The sequence below is a fragment of the Scyliorhinus torazame genome, unplaced genomic scaffold, assembly GCF_047496885.1.
Source record: "Scyliorhinus torazame isolate Kashiwa2021f unplaced genomic scaffold, sScyTor2.1 scaffold_356, whole genome shotgun sequence".
Taxonomy (NCBI): domain Eukaryota; kingdom Metazoa; phylum Chordata; class Chondrichthyes; order Carcharhiniformes; family Scyliorhinidae; genus Scyliorhinus; species Scyliorhinus torazame.
The window spans coordinates 33,880-54,707 of NW_027308083.1; the positions used below are offsets into that span (position 1 = coordinate 33,880).

At 55.9% G+C, this 20,828-nt stretch overlaps 1 long non-coding RNA gene across 1 annotated transcript in view; it reads right to left on the minus strand.

Moving 5' to 3' along the window:
- LOC140406191 (uncharacterized) overlaps positions 1-20,828 on the minus strand; it is a 170,831-nt gene that overhangs the window by 26,815 nt on the left and 123,188 nt on the right. Inside the window, exon 2 of the long non-coding RNA XR_011939073.1 lies at positions 17,135-17,250. This is a non-coding gene — a long non-coding RNA (uncharacterized lncRNA). The remainder of the gene's footprint in view (positions 1-17,134; positions 17,251-20,828) is intronic.

The window sequence follows — 20,828 nt, forward strand, 5'->3', positions numbered from 1 at the left end:
CACTGTCGAAGGGAGATGTCTACACTCTCGGATTTGAGCTCCATAATCCAGGCCGACACTCTCCCCGGTGTCAGTACTGAGGGAGCGCTGCACAGTCGGAGGTAGATGTCTATACTCTAGGATTTGAGCTCCATAATCCAGGCCCACACTCCCCCCAGTGCCAGTACTGAGGGAGCGCTGCACTGTCAGAGGTAGATGTCTATACTCTAGGATTTGAGCTCCATAATCCAGGCCCACACTCCCCCCGGTGCCAGTACTGAGGGAGCGCTGCACTGTCGGAGGGAGATGTCTATACTCTAGGATTTGAGCTCCATAATCCAGGCCGACACTCTCCCCGGTGTCAGTACTGAGGGAGCGCTGCACTGTCGGAGGTAGATGTCTATACTCTAGGATTTGAGCTCCATAATCCAGGCCCACACTCCCCCCGGTGCCAGTACTGAGGGAGCGCTGCACTGTCGGAGGTAGATGTATATACTCCAGGATTTGAGCTCCATAATCCAGGCCCACACTCCCCCCGGTGCCAGTACTGAGGGAGCGCTGCACTGTCGGAGGTAGATGTATCTACTCCAGGATTTGAGCTCCATAATCCAGGCCCACACTCCCCCCGGTGCCAGTACTGAGGGAGCGCTGCTCTGTCGGAGGGAGATGTCTATACTCTAGGATTTGAGCGCTATAATCCAGGCCCACACTCCCCCCGGTGCCAGTACTGAGGGAGCGCTGCACTGTCGGAGGGAGATGTATATACTCTAGGATTTGAGCTCCATAATCTAGGTCGACACTCCCCCACCCGGTGCCAGTGCAAAGGGAGCGCCGCACTGTCGGAGGGAGATGTATATACTCTAGGATTTGAGCTCTATAATCCAGGCCCACACTTCCCCCGGTGCCAGTACTGAGGGAGCGCTGCACTGTCGGAGGTACATGTATATACTCTAGGATTTGAGCTCCATAATCCAGGCCCACACTCCCCCCGGTGCCAGTACTGAGGGAGCACTGCACTGTCGGAGGTAGATGTCTATACTCTAGGATTTGAGCTCCATAATCCAGGCCCACACTCCCCCCGGTGCCAGTACTGAGGGAGCGCTGCACTGTCGGAGGGAGATGTATATACTCTAGGATTTGAGCTTCATAATCCAGGCCGACACTCCCCCCGATGCCAGTACTGAGGGAGCGCCGCTCTGTCGGGGGGAGATGTCTACACTCTCGGATTTGAGCTATATAATCCAGGCTGACACTCTCCCCGGTGTCAGTACTGAAGGAGCGCTGCACTGTCGAAGGGAGATGTCTACACTCTCGGATTTGAGCTCCATAATCCAGGCCGACACTCTCCCCGGTGTCAGTACTGAGGGAGCGCTGCACTGTCGGAGGTAGATGTCTATACTCTAGGATTTGAGCTCCATAATCCAGGCCCACACTCCCCCCAGTGCCAGTACTGAGGGAGCGCTGCACTGTCGGAGGTAGATGTCTATACTCTAGGATTTGAGCTCCATAATCCAGGCCCACACTCCCCCCGGTGCCAGTACTGAGGGAGCGCTGCACTGTCGGAGGGAGATGTATATACTCTAGGATTTGAGCTCCATAATCCAGGCCGACACTCTCCCCGGTGTCAGTACTGAGGGAGCGCTGCACTGTCGGAGGTAGATGTCTATACTCTAGGATTTGAGCTCCATAATCCAGGCCCACACTCCCCCCGGTGCCAGTACTGAGGGAGCGCTGCACTGTCGGAGGTAGATGTATATACTCCAGGATTTGAGCTCCATAATCCAGGCCCACACTCCCCCCGGTGCCAGTACTGAGGGAGCGCTGCACTGTCGGGGGTAGATGTCTATACTCTAGGATTTGAGCGCTATAATCCAGGCCCACACTCCCCCCGGTGCCAGTACTGAGGGAGCGCTGCACTGTCGGAGGGAGATGTATATACTCTAGGATTTGAGCTCCATAATCTAGGCCGACACTCCCCCACCCGGTGCCAGTGCAAAGGGAGCGCCGCACTGTCGGAGGGAGATGTATATACTCTAGGATTTGAGCTCTATAATCCATGCCCACACTTCCCCCGGTGCCAGTACTGAGGGAGCGCTGCACTGTCGGAGGTAGATGTCTATACTCTAGGATTTGAGCTCCATAATCCAGGCCCACACTCCCCCCGGTGCCAGTACTGAGGGAGCGCTGCACTGTCGGAGGTAGATGTCTATACTCTCGGATTTGAGCTCCATAATCCAGGCCCACACTCCCCCCGGTGCCAGTACTGAGGGAGCGCTGCACTGTCGGAGGGAGATGTATATACTCTAGGATTTGAGCTCTATAATCCAGGCCCACACTTCCCCCGGTGCCAGTACTGAGGGAGCGCTGCACTTTCGGAGGTACATGTATATACTCTAGGATTTGAGCTCCATAATCCAGGCCCACACTCCCCCCGGTGCCAGTACTGAGGGAGCGCCGCTCTGTCGGAGGGAGATGTCTACACTCTCGGATTTGAGCTCCATAATCCAGGCCGACACTCTCCCCGGTGTCAGTACTGAGGGAGCGCTGCACTGTCGAAGGGAGATGTCTACACTCTCGGATTTGAGCTCCATAATCCAGGCCGACACTCTCCCCGGTGTCAGTACTGAGGGAGCGCTGCACAGTCGGAGGTAGATGTCTATACTCTAGGATTTGAGCTCCATAATCCAGGCCCACACTCCCCCCAGTGCCAGTACTGAGGGAGCGCTGCACTGTCAGAGGTAGATGTCTATACTCTAGGATTTGAGCTCCATAATCCAGGCCCACACTCCCCCCGGTGCCAGTACTGAGGGAGCGCTGCACTGTCGGAGGGAGATGTCTATACTCTAGGATTTGAGCTCCATAATCCAGGCCGACACTCTCCCCGGTGTCAGTACTGAGGGAGCGCTGCACTGTCGGAGGTAGATGTCTATACTCTAGGATTTGAGCTCCATAATCCAGGCCCACACTCCCCCCGGTGCCAGTACTGAGGGAGCGCTGCACTGTCGGAGGTAGATGTATATACTCCAGGATTTGAGCTCCATAATCCAGGCCCACACTCCCCCGGTGCCAGTACTGAGGGAGCGCTGCACTGTCGGAGGTAGATGTATCTACTCCAGGATTTGAACTCCATAATCCAGGCCCACACTCCCCCCGGTGCCAGTACTGAGGGAGCGCTGCACTGTCGGAGGTAGATGTATATACTCCAGGATTTGAGCTCCATAATCCAGGCCCACACTCCCCCCGGTGCCAGTACTGAGGGAGCGCTGCACTGTCGGAGGTAGATGTATCTACTCCAGGATTTGAGCTCCATAATCCAGGCCCACACTCCCCCCGGTGCCAGTACTGAGGGAGCGCTGCACTGTCGGGGGTAGATGTCTATACTCTAGGATTTGAGCGCTATAATCCAGGCCCACACTCCCCCCGGTGCCAGTACTGAGGGAGCGCTGCACTGTCGGAGGGAGATGTATATACTCTAGGATTTGAGCTCCATAATCTAGGCCGACACTCCCCCACCCGGTGCCAGTGCAAAGGGAGCGCCGCACTGTCGGAGGGAGATGTATAAACTCTAGGATTTGAGCTCTATAATCCAGGCCCACACTTCCCCCGGTGCCAGTACTGAGGGAGCGCTGCACTGTCGGAGGTACATGTATATACTCTAGGATTTGAGCTCCATAATCCAGGCCCACAATCCCCCCGGTGCCAGTACTGAGGGAGCGCTGCACTGTCGGAGGTAGATGTCTATACTCTAGGATTTGAGCTCCATAATCCAGGCCCACACTCCCCCCGGTGCCAGTACTGAGGGAGCGCTGCACTGTCGGAGGGAGATGTATATACTCTAGGATTTGAGCTTCATAATCCAGGCCGACACTCCCCCCGGTGCCAGTACTGAGGGAGCGCCGCTCTGTCGGAGGGAGATGTCTACACTCTCGGATTTGAGCTATATAATCCAGGCCCACACTCCCCCCCGGTGCCAGTACTGAGGGAGCGCAGCACTGTCGAAGGGAGATGTCTACACTCTCGGATTTGAGCTCCATAATCCAGGCCGACACTCTCCCCGGTGTCAGTACTGAGGGAGCGCTGCACTGTCGGAGGTAGATGTCTATACTCTAGGATTTGAGCTCCATAATCCAGGCCCACACTCCCCCCGGTGCCAGTACTGAGGGAGCGCTGCACTGTCGGAGGTAGATGTATATACTCCAGGATTTGAGCTCCATAATCCAGGCCCACACTCCCCCCGGTGCCAGTACTGAGGGAGCGCTGCACTGTCGGAGGTAGATGTATCTACTCCAGGATTTGAGCTCCATAATCCAGGCCCACACTCCCCCCGGTGCCAGTACTGAGGGAGCGCTGCACTGTCGGAGGGAGATGTATATACTCTAGGATTTGAGCTCCATAATCCAGGCCGACACTCCCCCGGTGCCAGTACTGAGGGAGCGCTGCACTGTCGGAGGTAGATGTCTATACTCTAGGATTTGAGCTCCATAATCCAGGCCCTCACTCCCCCCGGTGCCAGTACTGAGGGAGCGCTGCACTGTCGGGGGTAGATGTCTATACTCTAGGATTTGAGCGCTATAATCCAGGCCCACACTCCCCCCGGTGCCAGTACTGAGGGAGCGCTGCACTGTCGGAGGAAGATGTATATACTCTAGGATTTGAGCTCCATAATCTAGGCCGACACTCCCCCACCCGGTGCCAGTGCAAAGGGAGCGCCGCACTGTCGGAGGGAGATGTTTTTACTCTAGGATTTGAGCTCTATAATCCAGGCCCACACTTCCCCCGGTGCCAGTACTGAGGGAGCGCTGCACTGTCGGAGGTACATGTATATACTCTAGGATTTGAGCTCCATAATCCAGGCCCACACTCCCCCCGGTGCCAGTACTGAGGGAGCGCTGCACTGTCGGAGGTAGATGTCTATACTCTAGGATTTGAGCTCCATAATCCAGGCCCACACTCCCCCCGGTGCCAGTACTGAGGGAGCGCTGCACTGTCGGAGGGAGATGTATATACTATAGGATTTGAGCTTCATAATCCAGGCCGACACTCCCCCCGGTGCCAGTACTGAGGGAGCGCCGCTCTGTCGGAGGGAGATGTCTACACTCTCGGATTTGAGCTATATAATCCAGGCTGACACTCTCCCCGGTGTCAGTACTGAAGGAGCGCTGCACTGTCGAAGGGAGATGTCTACACTCTCGGATTTGAGCTCCATAATCCAGGCCGACACTCTCCCCGGTGTCAGTACTGAGGGAGCGCTGCACTGTCGGAGGTAGATGTCTATACTCTAGGATTTGAGCTCCATAATCCAGGCCCACATTCCCCCCAGTGCCAGTACTGAGGGAGCGCTGCACTGTCGGAGGTAGATGTCTATACTCTAGGATTTGAGCTCCATAATCCAGGCCCACACTCCCCCCGGTGCCAGTACTGAGGGAGCGCTGCACTGTCGGAGGGAGATGTATATACTCTAGGATTTGAGCTCCATAATCCAGGCCGACACTCCCCGCGGTGCCAGTACTGAGGGAGCGCTGCACTGTCGGAGGGAGATGTCTATACTCTAGGATTTGAGCTCCATAATCCAGGCCGACACTCTCCCCGGTGTCAGTACTGAGGGAGCGCTGCACTGTCGGAGGTAGATGTCTATACTCTAGGATTTGAGCTCCATAATCCAGGCCCACGCTCCCCCCGGTGCCAGTACTGAGGGAGCGCTGCACTGTCGGAGGTAGATGTATATACTCCAGGATTTGAGCTCCATAATCCAGGCCCACACTCACCCCGGTGCCAGTACTGAGGGAGCGCTGCACTGTCGGAGGTAGATATATCTACTCCAGGATTTGAGCTCCATAATCCAGGCCCACACTCCCCCCGGTGCCAGTACTGAGGGAGCGCTGCACTGTCGGGGATCGATGTCTATACACTAGGATTTGTGCTCCATAATCCAGGCCCACACTCCCCCCCGGTGCCAGTACTGAGGGAGCGCCGCACTGTCGGAGGTAGATGTCTATACTCTAGGATTTGAGCTCCATAATCCAGCCCGACACTCCCCCGGTGCCAGTGCTGAGGGAGCGCTGCACTGTCGGGGGTTGATGTCTATACTCTAGGATTTGAGCTCCAAAATCCAGGCCCACTCTCCCCCCGGTGCCAGTACTGAGGGAGCGCCGCACTGTCGGAGGGAGATGTCTATACTCTAGGATTTGAGCGCCATAATCCAGGCCCACACTCCCCCCGGTGCCAGTACTGAGGGAGCGCCGCACTGTCGGAGGGAGATGTCTATACTCTAGGATTTGAGCTCCATAATCCAGGCCGACACTCCCCCCGGTGCCAGTACTGAGGGAGCGCTGCACTGTCGGAGGGAGATGTCTATACTCTAGGATTAGAGCTCCATAATCCAGGCCCACCCTCCCCCGGTGCCAGTGCTGAGGGAGCGCTGCACTGTCGGGGGTAGATGTCTATACTCTAGGATTTGAGCTCCATAATCCAGGCCGACACTCCCCCCGGTGCCAGTACTGAGGGAGCGCTGCACTGTCGGAGGGAGATGTCTATACTCTAGGATTTGAGCGCTATAATCCAGGCCCACACTCCCCCCGGTGCCAGTACTGAGGGAGCGCTGCACTGTCGGAGGGAGATGTATATACTCTAGGATTTGAGCTCCATAATCTAGGCCGACACTCCCCCACCCGGTGCCAGTGCAAAGGGAGCGCCGCACTGTCGGAGGGAGATGTATATACTCTAGGATTTGAGCTCTATAATCCAGGCCCACACTTCCCCCGGTGCCAGTACTGAGGGAGCGCTGCACTGTCGGAGGTACATGTATATACTCTAGGATTTGAGCTCCATAATCCAGGCCCACACTCCCCCCGGTGCCAGTACTGAGGGAGCGCTGCACTGTCGGAGGTAGATGTCTATACTCTAGGATTTGAGCTCCATAATCCAGGCCCACACTCCCCCCGGTGCCAGTACTGAGGGAGCGCTGCACTGTCGGAGGGAGATGTATATACTCTAGGATTTGAGCTTCATAATCCAGGCCGACACTCCCCCCGGTGCCAGTACTGAGGGAGCGCCGCTCTGTCGGAGGGAGATGTCTACACTCTCGGATTTGAGCTATATAATCCAGGCTGACACTCTCCCCGGTGTCAGTACTGAAGGAGCGCTGCACTGTCGAAGGGAGATGTCTACACTCTCGGATTTGAGCTCCATAATCCAGGCCGACACTCTCCCCGGTGTCAGTACTGAGGGAGCGCTGCACTGTCGGAGGTAGATGTCTATTCTCTAGGATTTGAGCTCCATAATCCAGGCCCACACTCCCCCCAGTGCCAGTACTGAGGGAGCGCTGCACTGTCGGAGGTAGATGTCTATACTCTAGGATTTGAGCTCCATAATCCAGGCCCACACTCCCCCCGGTGCCAGTACTGAGGGAGCGCTGCACTGTCGGAGGGAGATGTATATACTCTAGGATTTGAGCTCCATAATCCAGGCCGACACTCCCCCCGGTGCCAGTACTGAGGGAGCGCTGCACTGTCGGAGGGAGATGTCTATACTCTAGGATTTGAGCTCCATAATCCAGGCCGACACTCTCCCCGGTGTCAGTACTGAGGGAGCGCTGCACTGTCGGAGGTAGATGTCTATACTCTAGGATTTGAGCTCCATAATCCAGGCCCACACTCCCCCCGGTGCCAGTACTGAGGGAGCGCTGCACTGTCGGAGGTAGATGTATATACTCCAGGATTTGAGCTCCATAATCCAGGCCCACACTCACCCCGGTGCCAGTACTGAGGGAGCGCTGCACTGTCGGAGGTAGATATATCTACTCCAGGATTTGAGCTCCATAATCCAGGCCCACACTCCCCCCGGTGCCAGTACTGAGGGAGCGCTGCACTGTCGGGGATCGATGTCTATACACTAGGATTTGTGCTCCATAATCCAGGCCCACACTCCCCCCCGGTGCCAGTACTGAGGGAGCGCCGCACTGTCGGAGGTAGATGTCTATACTCTAGGATTTGAGCTCCATAATCCAGCCCGACACTCCCCCGGTGCCAGTACTGAGGGAGCGCTGCACTGTCGGGGGTTGATGTCTATACTCTAGGATTTGAGCTCCATAATCCAGGCCCACACTCCCCCCGGTGCCAGTACTGAGGGAGCGCCGCACTGTCGGAGGGAGATGTCTATACTCTAGGATTTGAGCTCCATAATCCAGGCCGACACTCCCCCCGGTGCCAGTAGTGAGGGAGCGCTGCACTGTCGGAGGGAGATGTCTATACTCTAGGATTAGAGCTCCATAATCCAGGCCCACACTCCCCCGGTGCCAGTGCTGAGGGAGCGCTGCACTGTCGGGGGTAGATGTCTATACTCTAGGATTTGAGCTCCATAATCCAGGCCGACACTCCCCCCGGTGCCAGTACTGAGGGAGCGCTGCACTGTCGGAGGGAGATGTCTATACTCTAGGATTTGAGCGCTATAATCCAGGCAGACACTCCCCCCGGTGCCAGTACTGAGGGAGCGCTGCACTGTCGGAGGGAGATGTCTATACTCTAGGATTTGAGCGCTATAATCCAGGCAGACACTCCCCCCGGTGCCAGTACTGAGGGAGCGCTGCACTGTCGGAGGGAGATGTCTATACGCTAGGATTTGAGCTCCATAATCCAGGCCCACACTCCCCCCGGTGCCAGTACTGAGGGAGCGCTGCACTGTCGGAGGGAGATGTATATACTCTAGGATTTGAGCTCCATAATCTAGGCCGACACTCCCCCACCCGGTGCCAGTGCAAAGGGAGCGCCGCACTGTCGGAGGGAGATGTATATACTCTAGGATTTGAGCTCTATAATCCAGGCCCACACTTCCCCCGGTGCCAGTACTGAGGGAGCGCTGCACTGTCGGAGGTACATGTATATACTCTAGGATTTTAGCTCCATAATCCAGGCCCACACTCCCCCCGGTGCCAGTACTGAGGGAGCGCTGCACTGTCGGAGGTAGATGTCTATACTCTAGGATTTGAGCTCCATAATCCAGGCCCACACTCCCCCCGGTGCCAGTACTGAGGGAGCGCCGCTCTGTCGGAGGGAGATGTCTACACTCTCGGATTTGAGCTCCATAATCCAGGCCGACACTCTCCCCGGTGTCAGTACTGAGGGAGCGCTGCACTGTCGAAGGGAGATGTCTACACTCTCGGATTTGAGCTCCATAATCCAGGCCGACACTCTCCCCGGTATCAGTTCTGAGGGAGCGCTGCACTGTCGGAGGTAGATGTCTATACTCTAGGATTTGAGCTCCATAATCCAGGCCCACACTCCCCCCAGTGCCAGTACTGAGGGAGCGCTGCACTGTCGGAGGTAGATGTCTATACTCTAGGATTTGAGCTCCATAATCCAGGCCCACACTCCCCCCGGTGCCAGTACTGAGGGAGCGCTGCACTGTCGGAGGATGATGTATATACTCTAGGATTTGAGCTCCATAATCCAGGCCGACACTCCCCCCGGTGCCAGTACTGAGGGAGCGCTGCACTGTCGGAGGGAGATGTCTATACTCTAGGATTTGAGCTCCATAATCCAGGCCGACACTCTCCCCGGTGTCAGTACTGAGGGAGCGCTGCACTGTCGGAGGTAGATGTCTATACTCTAGGATTTGAGCTCCATAATCCAGGCCCACACTCCCCCCGGTGCCAGTACTGAGGGAGCGCTGCACTGTCGGAGGTAGATGTATATACTCCAGGATTTGAGCGCTATAATCCAGGCCCACACTCCCCCCGGTGCCAGTACTGAGGGAGCGCTGCACTGTCGGAGGGAGATGTATATACTCTAGGATTTGAGCTCCATAATCCAGGCCCACACTCCCCCCGGTGCCAGTACTGAGGGAGCGCTGCACTGTCGGAGGTAGATGTATCTACTCCAGGATTTGAGCTCCATAATCCAGGCCCACACTCCCCCCGGTGCCAGTACTGAGGGAGCGCTGCACTGTCGGAGGGAGATGTATACTCTAGGATTTGAGCTTCATAATCCAGGCCGACACTCCCCCCGGTGCCAGTACTGAGGGAGCGCCGCTCTGTCGGAGGGAGATGTCTACACTCTCGGATTTGAGCTCCATAATCCAGGCTGACACTCTCCCCGGTGTCAGTACTGAAGGAGCGCTGCACTGTCGAAGGGAGATGTCTACACTCTCGGATTTGAGCTCCATAATCCAGGCCGACACTCTCCCCGGTGTCAGTACTGAGGGAGCGCTGCACTGTCGGAGGTAGATGTCTATACTCTAGGATTTGAGCTCCATAATCCAGGCCCACACTCCCCCCAGTGCCAGTACTGAGGGAGCGCTGCACTGTCGGAGGTAGATGTCTATACTCTAGGATTTGAGCTCCATAATCCAGGCCCACACTCCCCCCGGTGCCAGTACTGAGGGAGCGCTGCACTGTCGGAGGGAGATGTATATACTCTAGGATTTGAGCTCCATAATCCAGGCCGACACTCCCCCCGGTGCCAGTCCTGAGGGAGCGCTGCACTGTCGGAGGGAGATGTCTATACTCTAGGATTTGAGCTCCATAATCCAGGCCGACACTCTCCCCGGTGTCAGTACTGAGGGAGCGCTGCACTGTCGGAGGTAGATGTCTATACTCTAGGATTTGAGCTCCATAATCCAGGCCCACACTCCCCCCGGTGCCAGTACTGAGGGAGCGCTGCACTGTCGGAGGTAGATGTATATACTCCAGGATTTGAGCAACATAATCCAGGCCCACACTCCCCCCGGTGCCAGTACTGAGGGAGCGCTGCACTGTCGGAGGTAGATGTATCTACTCCAGGATTTGAGCTCCATAATCCAGGCCCACACTCCCCCCGGTGCCAGTACTGAGGGAGCGCTGCACTGTCGGAGGTAGATGTCTATACTCTAGGATTTGAGCTCCATAATCCAGGCCCACACTCCCCCCGGTGCCAGTACTGAGGGAGCGCTGCACTGTCGGGGGTAGATGTCTATACTCTAGGATTTGAGCTCCATAATCCAGGCCCACACTCCCGCCGGTGCCAGTACTGAGGGAGCGCTGCACTGTCGGTGGGAGATGTATATACTCTAGGGTTTGAGCTCCATAATCCAGGCCGACACTCCCCCCGGTGCCAGTACTGAGGGAGCGCTGCACTGTCGGAGGGAGATGTCTATACTCTAGGATTTGAGCTCCATAATCAAGGCCGACACTCTCCCCGGTGTCAGTACTGAGGGAGCGCTGCACTGTCGGAGGTAGATGTCTATACTCTAGGATTTGAGCTCCATAATCCAGGCCCACACTCCCCCCGGTGCCAGTACTGAGGGAGCGCTGCACTGTCGGAGGTAGATGTATATACTCCAGGATTTGAGCTCCATAATCCAGGCCGACACTCCCCCCGGTGCCAGTACTGAGGGAGCGCTGCACTGTCGGGGGTAGATGTCTATACTCTAGGATTTGAGCTCCATAATCCAGGCCCACACTCCCCCCGGTGCCAGTACTGAGGGAGCGCTGCACTGTCGGAGGGAGATGTATATACTCTAGGATTTGAGCTCCATAATCCAGGCCGACACTCCCCCCGGTGCCAGTACTGAGGGAGCGCTGCACTGTCGGAGGGAGATGTCTATACTCTAGGATTTGAGCTCCATAATCCAGGCCGACACTCTCCCCGGTGTCAGTACTGAGGTAGCGCTGCACTGTCGGAGTAGATGTCTATACTCTAGGGTTTGAGCTCCATAATCCAGGCCCACACTCCCCCCGGTGCCAGTACTGAGGGAGCGCTGCACTGTCGGAGGTAGATGTATATACTCCAGGATTTGAGCTCCATAATCCAGGCCCACACTCCCCCCGGTGCCAGTACTGAGGGAGCGCCGCACTGTCGGAGGGAGATGTCTATACTCTAGGATTTGAGCTCCATAATCCAGGCCCACACTCCCCCCGGTGCCAGTACTGAGGGAGTGCCGCACTGTCGGAGGGAGATGTATATACTCTAGGATTTGAGCTCCATAATCCAGGCCCACACTCCTCCCGGTGCCAGTACTGAGGGAGCGCTGCACTGTCGGAGGGAGATGTCTATACTCTAGGATTTGAGCTCGAAATCCAGGCCGACACTCCCCCCGGTGCCTGCACTGAGGGAGCGCCGCACTGTCGGAGGGAGTTGTATATACTTTAGGATTGAGCTCCATAATCCAGGCCCACACTCCCCCCGGTGCCAGTACTGAGGGAGCGCTGCACTGTCGGAGGGAGATGTATATACTCTAGGATTTGAGCTCCATAATCCAGGCCGACACTCCCCCCGGTGCCAGTACTGAGGGAGCGCTGCACTGTCGGAGGGAGATGTCTATACTCTAGGATTTGAGCTCCATAATCCAGGCCGACACTCTCCCCGGTGTCAGTACTGAGGGAGCGCTGCACTGTCGGAGGTAGATGTCTATACTCTAGGATTTGAGCTCCATAATCCAGGCCCACACTCCCCCCGGTGCCAGTACTGAGGGAGCGCTGCACTGTCGGAGGTAGATGTATATACTCCAGGATTTGAGCAACATAATCCAGGCCCACACTCCCCCCGGTGCCAGTACTGAGGGAGCGCTGCACTGTCGGAGGTAGATGTATCTACTCCAGGATTTGAGCTCCATAATCCAGGCCCACACTCCCCCCGGTGCCAGTACTGAGGGAGCGCTGCACTGTCGGAGGTAGATGTCTATACTCTAGGATTTGAGCTCCATAATCCAGGCCCACACTCCCCCCGGTGCCAGTACTGAGGGAGCGCTGCACTGTCGGGGGTAGATGTCTATACTCTAGGATTTGAGCTCCATAATCCAGGCCCACACTCCCGCCGGTGCCAGTACTGAGGGAGCGCTGCACTGTCGGTGGGAGATGTATATACTCTAGGGTTTGAGCTCCATAATCCAGGCCGACACTCCCCCCGTGCCAGTACTGAGGGAGCGCTGCACTGTCGGAGGGAGATGTCTATACTCTAGGATTTGAGCTCCATAATCAAGGCCGACACTCTCCCCGGTGTCAGTACTGAGGGAGCGCTGCACTGTCGGAGGTAGATGTCTATACTCTAGGATTTGAGCTCCATAATCCAGGCCCACACTCCCCCCGGTGGCAGTACTGAGGGAGCGCTGCACTGTCGGAGGTAGATGTATATACTCCAGGATTTGAGCTCCATAATCCAGGCCGACACTCCCCCCGGTGCCAGTACTGAGGGAGCGCTGCACTGTCGGGGGTAGATGTCTATACTCTAGGATTTGAGCTCCATAATCCAGGCCCACACTCCCCCCGGTGCCAGTACTGAGGGAGCGCTGCACTGTCGGAGGGAGATGTATATACTCTAGGATTTGAGCTCCATAATCCAGGCCGACACTCCCCCCGGTGCCAGTACTGAGGGAGCGCTGCACTGTCGGAGGGAGATGTCTATACTCTAGGATTTGAGCTCCATAATCCAGGCCGACACTCTCCCCGGTGTCAGTACTGAGGTAGCGCTGCACTGTCGGAGTAGATGTCTATACTCTAGGATTTGAGCTCCATAATCCAGGCCCACACTCCCCCCGGTGCCAGTACTGAGGGAGCGCTGCACTGTCGGAGGCAGATGTATATACTCCAGGATTTGAGCTCCATAATCCAGGCCCACACTCCCCCCGGTGCCAGTACTGAGGGAGCGCCGCATTGTCGGAGGGAGATGTCTATACTCTAGGATTTGAGCTCCATAATCCAGGCCGTCACTCCCCCCGGTGCCAGTACTGAGGGAGCGCCGCACTGTCGGAGGGAGATGTATATACTCGAGGATTTGAGCTCCATAATCCAGGCCGACACTCCCCCGGTGCCAGTACTGAGGGAGCGCTGCACTGTCGGAGGTAGATGTCTATACTCTAGGATTTGAGCTCCATAATCCAGGCCCACACTCCCCCCGGTGCCAGTACATAGGGAGTGCCGCACTGTCGGAGGGAGATGTATATACTCTAGGATTTGAGCTCCATAATCCAGGCCCACACTCCTCCCGGTGCCAGTACTGAGGGAGCGCTGCACTGTCGGAGGGAGATGTCTATACTCTAGGATTTGAGCTCGAAATCCAGGCCGACACTCCCCCCGGTGCCTGTACTGAGGGAGCGCCGCACTGTCGGAGGGAGTTGTATATACTTTAGGATTGAGCTCCATAATCCAGGCCCACACTCCCCCCGGTGCCAGTACTGAGGGAGCGCTGCACTGTCGGAGGGAGATGTATATACTCTAGGATTTGAGCTCCATAATCCAGGCCGACACTACCCCCGGTGCCAGTACTGAGTGAGCGCCGCACTGTCGGAGGTAGATGTCTATACTCTAGGATTTGAGCTCCATAATCCAGGCCGACACTCTCCCCGGTGTCAGTACTGAGGTAGCGCTGCACTGTCGGAGTAGATGTCTATACTCTAGGATTTGAGCTCCATAATCCAGGCCCACACTCCCCCCGGTGCCAGTACTGAGGGAGCGCTGCACTGTCGGAGGTAGATGTATATACTCCAGGATTTGAGCTCCATAATACAGGCCCACACTCCCCCCGGTGCCAGTACTGAGGGAGCGCCGCATTGTCGGAGGGAGATGTCTATACTCTAGGATTTGAGCTCCATAATCCAGGCCGTCACTCCCCCCGGTGCCAGTACTGAGGGAGCGCCGCACTGTCGGAGGAAGATGTATATACTCTAGGATTTGAGCTCCATAATCCAGGCCGACACACCCCCCCCGGTGCCAGTACATAGGGAGCGCCGCACTGTCGGAGGGAGATGTATATACTCTAGGATTTGAGCTCCATAATCCAGGCCCACACTCCTCCCGGTGCCAGTACTGAGGGAGCGCCGCACTGTCGGAGGGAGATGTCTATACTCTAGGATTTGAGCTCCATAATCCAGGCCGACATTCCCCCCGGTGCCAGTACTGAGGGAGCGCCGCACTGTCGGAGGGAGATGTATATACTCTAGGATTTGAGCTCCATAATCCAGGCCCACACTCCTCCCGGTGCCAGTACTGAGGGAGCGCTGCACTGTCGGAGGGAGATGTCTATACTCTAGGATTTGAGCTCGAAATCCAGGCCGACACTCCCCCCGGTGCCTGTACTGAGGGAGCGCCGCACTGTCGGAGGGAGTTGTATATACTTTAGGATTGAGCTCCATAATCCAGGCCCACACTCCCCCCGGTGCCAGTACTGAGGGAGCGCCGCACTGTCAGAGGGAGATGTATATACTCTAGGATTTGAGCTCCATAATCCAGGCCGACACTCCCCCCGGTGCCAGTACTGAGGGAGCGCTGCACTGTCGGAGGGAGATGTCTATACTCTAGGATTTGAGCGCCATAATCCAGGGCGACACTCCCCACGGTGCCCGTACTGGGGGAGCGCTGCACTGTCGGAGGGAGATGTATATACTCTAGGATTTGAGCTCCATAATCCAGGCCCACACTCCCCCCGGTGCCAGTACTGAGGGAGCGCTGCACTGTCGGAGGGCGATGTCTACACTCTAGGATTTGAGCGCTATAATCCAGGCCCACACTCCCCCCGGTGCCAGTACTGAGGGAGCGCTGCACTGTCGGAGGGAGATGTATATACTCTAGGATTTGAGCTCCATAATCCAGGCCCACACTCCCCCCGGTGCCAGTACTGAGGGAGCGCTGCACTGTCGGAGGTAGATGTATATACTCTAGGATTTGAGCTCCATAATCCAGGCCCACACTCCCCCCGGTGCCAGTACTGAGGGAGCGCCGCACTGTCGGAGGGAGATGTATATACTCTAGGATTTGAGCGCTATAATCCAGGCCCACACTCCCCCCGGTGCCAGTACTGAGGGAGCGCTGCACTGTCGGAGGGAGATGTGTATACTCTAGGATTTGAGTGCTATAATCCAGGCCCACACTCCGCCCGGTCCCAGTACTGAGGGAGCGCTGCACTGTCGGGGGTAGATGTCTATACTCTAGGATTTGAGCTTCGTAATCCAGGCCCACACTCCCCCCGGTGCCAGAACTGAGGGAGCGCCGCACTGTCGGAGGGAGATGTCTATACTCTAGGATTTGAGCGCTATAATCCAGACCGACACTCCCCCCAGTGCCAGTACTGAGGGAGCGCCGCACTGTCGGAGGTAGATGTCTATACTCTCGGATTTGAGCTCCATAATCCAGGCCCACACTCCCCCCGGTGCCAGTACTGAGGGAGCGCCGCACTGTCGGAGGTAGATGTCTATACTCTAGGATTTGAGCTCCATAATCCAGGCCCACACTCCCCCCGGTGTCAGTACTGAGGGAGCGCCGCACTGTCGGAGGTAGATGTCTATACTCTAGGATTTGAGCTCCATAATCCAGTCCCACACTCCCCCCGGTGCCAGTACTGAGGGAGCGCTGCACTGTCGGAGGAAGATGTCTATACTCTAGGATTTGAGCGCTATAATCCAGGCCAACACTCCCCCCGGTGCCAGTACTGAGGGAGCGCCGCACTGTCGGAGGATCCGAATTAAGGTTGTGTTGTCTGAGTTCAGGCTTTGTGGGAGCTGGTGCAAACACATTCACTCACACTCTCTGACACACTCACACAGATGCAGGCGCACTCGCACACCACAGTCGATAAGAAGCTGGTTCTCGAGAAGAAAGAATGATACAGCACAGGAACAGGCCCTTCGGCCCTCCAAGCCTGCACCGGCCATGATACCAATTTGCCAACGCCCTCGGCACCTCCTGGTACCATGTACCTCTATAACCATCCTATCCATGTGTTTGTCTAGATGCCTTTTGAAGGCCGTTAATCGGCTTCCACAACCTCCCCTGGCAACGCTCACCCCTCTCGGCGTAAAACACCTGCCTCGCGCATCTCCTCTAAACTTTGCCCCACGGACCTTTAACCTCTGCCCCCTGGTGACTGACCCCCTCCACCCTCGGGAAAGAGTGACTGCCCCTCCGCTCTATCCACCCCCCTCATAATCGTGTAGGCCTCTGTCAGGTCGCCCCTCCACCTCCGTCGGTAGAATGACAACAGTCCGAGTCTATTCAGCCCCTCCTCGTCGCGAACACCCTCCAGACCCGACAACATCCTGGTAAACGTCCCCTGCACCCTCTCCAAAGCCTCCACCTCCTTCTTGTCGATCACAAATCCGTCTCTTCGCAATGAACCCACAGCTATAATTGGCGGGCGTGCGGCCAGGGACGGAGGTACCCAATCAGGGGGCCGTGGAAGCAGGCCTCACTTACCCAGGAGGCCGATTCCTCCGTCCAGCTCCTCGATGAACTCGGGCCCAGCAATCTGCAGTTCCCGCAGGATCGAATCAGTGTTTCTCTCCATTCCGCAATCTTCCGATTGCCCGGGACTGCGGCAGAGACAGGGACAGCACGGGGTTAGATACAGAGTAAAGCTACTTCTACACTCTCCCCATCAAACACTCCCAGGACAGGTACAGCACGGGGTTAGATACAGAGTAAAGCTCCCTCTACACTGTCCCCATCAAACACTCCCAGGACAGGTACAGCACGGGGTTAGATACAGAGTAAAGCTCCCTCTACACTGTCCCCATCAAACACTCCCAGGACAGGTACAGCACGGGGTTAGATACAGAGTAAAGCTCCCTCTACACTGTCCCCATCAAACACTCCCAGGACAGGTACAGCACGGGGTTAGATACAGGGTAAAGCTCCCTCTACACCGTCCCCATTAAACACTCCCAGGACAGGTACAGCACGGGGTGAAATACAGAGTAAAGCTCCCTCTACACTGTCCCCATCAAACACTCCCAGGACAGGTACAGCACGGGGTTAGATACAGAGTAAAGCTCCCTCTACACTGTCCCCATCAAACACTCCCAGGACAGGTACAGCACGGGGTTAGATACAGAGTAAAGCTCCCTCTACACTGTCCCCATCAAACACTCCCAGGACAGGTACAGCACGGGGTTAGATACAGAGTAAAGCTCCCTCTACACTGTCCCCATCAAACACTCCCAGGACAGGGACAGCACGGGGTTAGATACAGAGTAAAGCTCTCTCTACACTGCCTCCAACAAACACTCCCAGGACAGGTACAGCACAGGGTTAGATACAGAGTAAAGCTCCCTCTACACTGTCACCATCAAACACTCCCAGGACAGGTACAGCACAGGGTTAGATACAGAGTAAAGCTCTCTCTACACTGCCTCCATCAAACACTCCCAGGACAGGTACAGCACAGGGTTAGATACAGAGTAAAGCTCCCTCTACACTGTCCCCATCAAACACTCCCAGGACAGGTACAGCACGGGGTTAGATACAGAGTAAAGCTCCCTCTACACTGTCCCCATCAAACACTCCCAGGACAGGTACAGCACGGGGTTAGATACAGAGTAAAGCTCCCTCTACGCTGTCCCCATCAATCACTCCCAGGACAGGTACAGCACGGGGTTAGATACAGAGTAAAGCTCCCTCTACACTGTCCCCATCAAACACTCCCAGGACAGGTACAGCACGGGGTTAGACACAGAGTAAAGCTCCCTCTACACTATCCCCATCAAACACTCCCAGGACAGGTACAGCACGGGGTTAGATACAGAGTAAAGCTCCCTCGTCACTGTCCCCATCAAACACTCCCAGGACAGGTACAGCACGGGGTTAGATACAGAGTAAAGCTCCCTAGACACGATCCCCATCAAACACTCCCAGGACAGGGACAGCACGGGGTTAGATACAGAGTAAAGCTCCCTCTACACTGTCCCCATCAAACACTCCCAGGCCAGGGACAGCACGGGGTTAGATACAGAGTAAAGCTCCCTCTACACTGTCCCCATCAAACACTCCCAGGACAGGTACAACACGGGGTTAGATACAGAGTAAAGCTCCGGCTACACTGTCCCCATCAAACACTCCCAGGACAGGTACAGCATGGGGTTAGATACAGAGTAAAGCTCCCTCTACACTGTCCCCATCAAACACTCCCAGGACAGGTACAGCACGGGGTTAGATACAGAGTGAAGCTCCCTCTACACTGTCCCCATCAAACACTCCCAGGACAGGTACAGCACGGGGTTAGATACAGAGTAAAGCTCCCTCTACACTGTCCCCATCAAACACTCCCAGGACAGGTACAGCACGGGGTTAGATACAGAGTAAAGCTCCCTCCACACTGTCCCCATCAAAGACTCCCAGGACAGGTACAGCACGGGGTTAGATACAGAGTAAAGCTCCCTCTACACTGTCCCCATCAAACAATCCCAGGACAGGTACAGCACGGGGTTAGATACAGAGTAAAGCCCCCTCTACACTGTCCCCATCAAACACTCCCAGGACAGGTACAGCACGGGGTTAGATACAGAGTAAAGCTCCCTCTACACTGTCCCCATCAAACACTCCCAGGACAGATACAGCACGGGGTTAGATACAGAGTAAAACTCCCACTACACTGTCCCCATCAAACACTCCCAGGACAGGTACAGCACGGGGTTAGATACAGAGTAAAGCTCCCTCTACACTGTCCCCATCAAACACTCCCAGGACAGGTACAGCACGGGGTTAGTTGCAGAGTAAAGCTCCCTCTACACTGTCCCCATCAAACACTCCCAGGACAGGTACAGCACGGGGTTAGTTGCAGAGTAAAGCTCCCTCTACACTGTCCCCATCAAACACTCCCAGAACAGGTACAGCATGGGGTTAGGTACAGAGTAAAGCTCCCTCTACACTGTCCCCATCAAACAGTCCCAGGACAGGCACAGCACGGGGTTAGATACAGAGTAAAGGTCCCTCTACACTGTCCCCCATCAAACACTCCCAGGACAGGTACAGCACGGGGTTAGATACAGAGTAAAGGTCCCTCTACACTGTCCCCCATCAAACACTCCCAGGACAGGTACAGCACGGGGTTAGTTACAGAGTAAAGCTCCCTCTACACTGTCCCCATCAAACACTCCCAGGATAAGTACAGCACGGGGTTAGATACAGAGTAAAGCCCCCTCTACACCGTCCCCATCAAGCACTCCCAGGACAGGTACAGCACGGGGTTAGATAGAGAGTAAAGCCCCCTCTACAACGTCCCCATCAAACACTCCCAGGACAGGTACAGCACGGGGTTAGATACAGAGTAAAGCCCCCTCTACACCGTCCCCATCAAGCACTCCCAGGACAGGTACAGCACGGGGTTAGATACAGGGTAAAGCTCCCTCTACACCGTCCCCATTAAACACTCCCAGGACAGGTACAGCACGGGGTGAAATACAGAGTAAAGCTCCCTCTACACTGTCCCCATCAAACACTCCCAGGACAGGTACAGCACGGGGTTAGATACAGAGTAAAGCTCCCTCTACACTGTCCCCATCAAACACTCCCAGGACAGGTACAGCACGGGGTTAGATACAGAGTAAAGCTCCCTCTACACTGTCCCCATCAAACACTCCCAGGACAGGTACAGCACGGGGTTAGATACAGAGTAAAGCTCCCTCTACACTGTCCCCATCAAACACTCCCAGGACAGGGACAGCACGGGGTTAGATACAGAGTAAAGCTCTCTCTACACTGCCTCCAACAAACACTCCCAGGACAGGTACAGCACAGGGTTAGATACAGAGTAAAGCTCCCTCTACACTGTCACCATCAAACACTCCCAGGACAGGTACAGCACAGGGTTAGATACAGAGTAAAGCTCTCTCTACACTGCCTCCATCAAACACTCCCAGGACAGGTACAGCACAGGGTTAGATACAGAGTAAAGCTCCCTCTACACTGTCCCCATCAAACACTCCCAGGACAGGTACAGCACGGGGTTAGATACAGAGTAAAGCTCCCTCTACACTGTCCCCATCAAACACTCCCAGGACAGGTACAGCACGGGGTTAGATACAGAGTAAAGCTCCCTCTACGCTGTCCCCATCAATCACTCCCAGGACAGGTACAGCACGGGGTTAGATACAGAGTAAAGCTCCCTCTACAC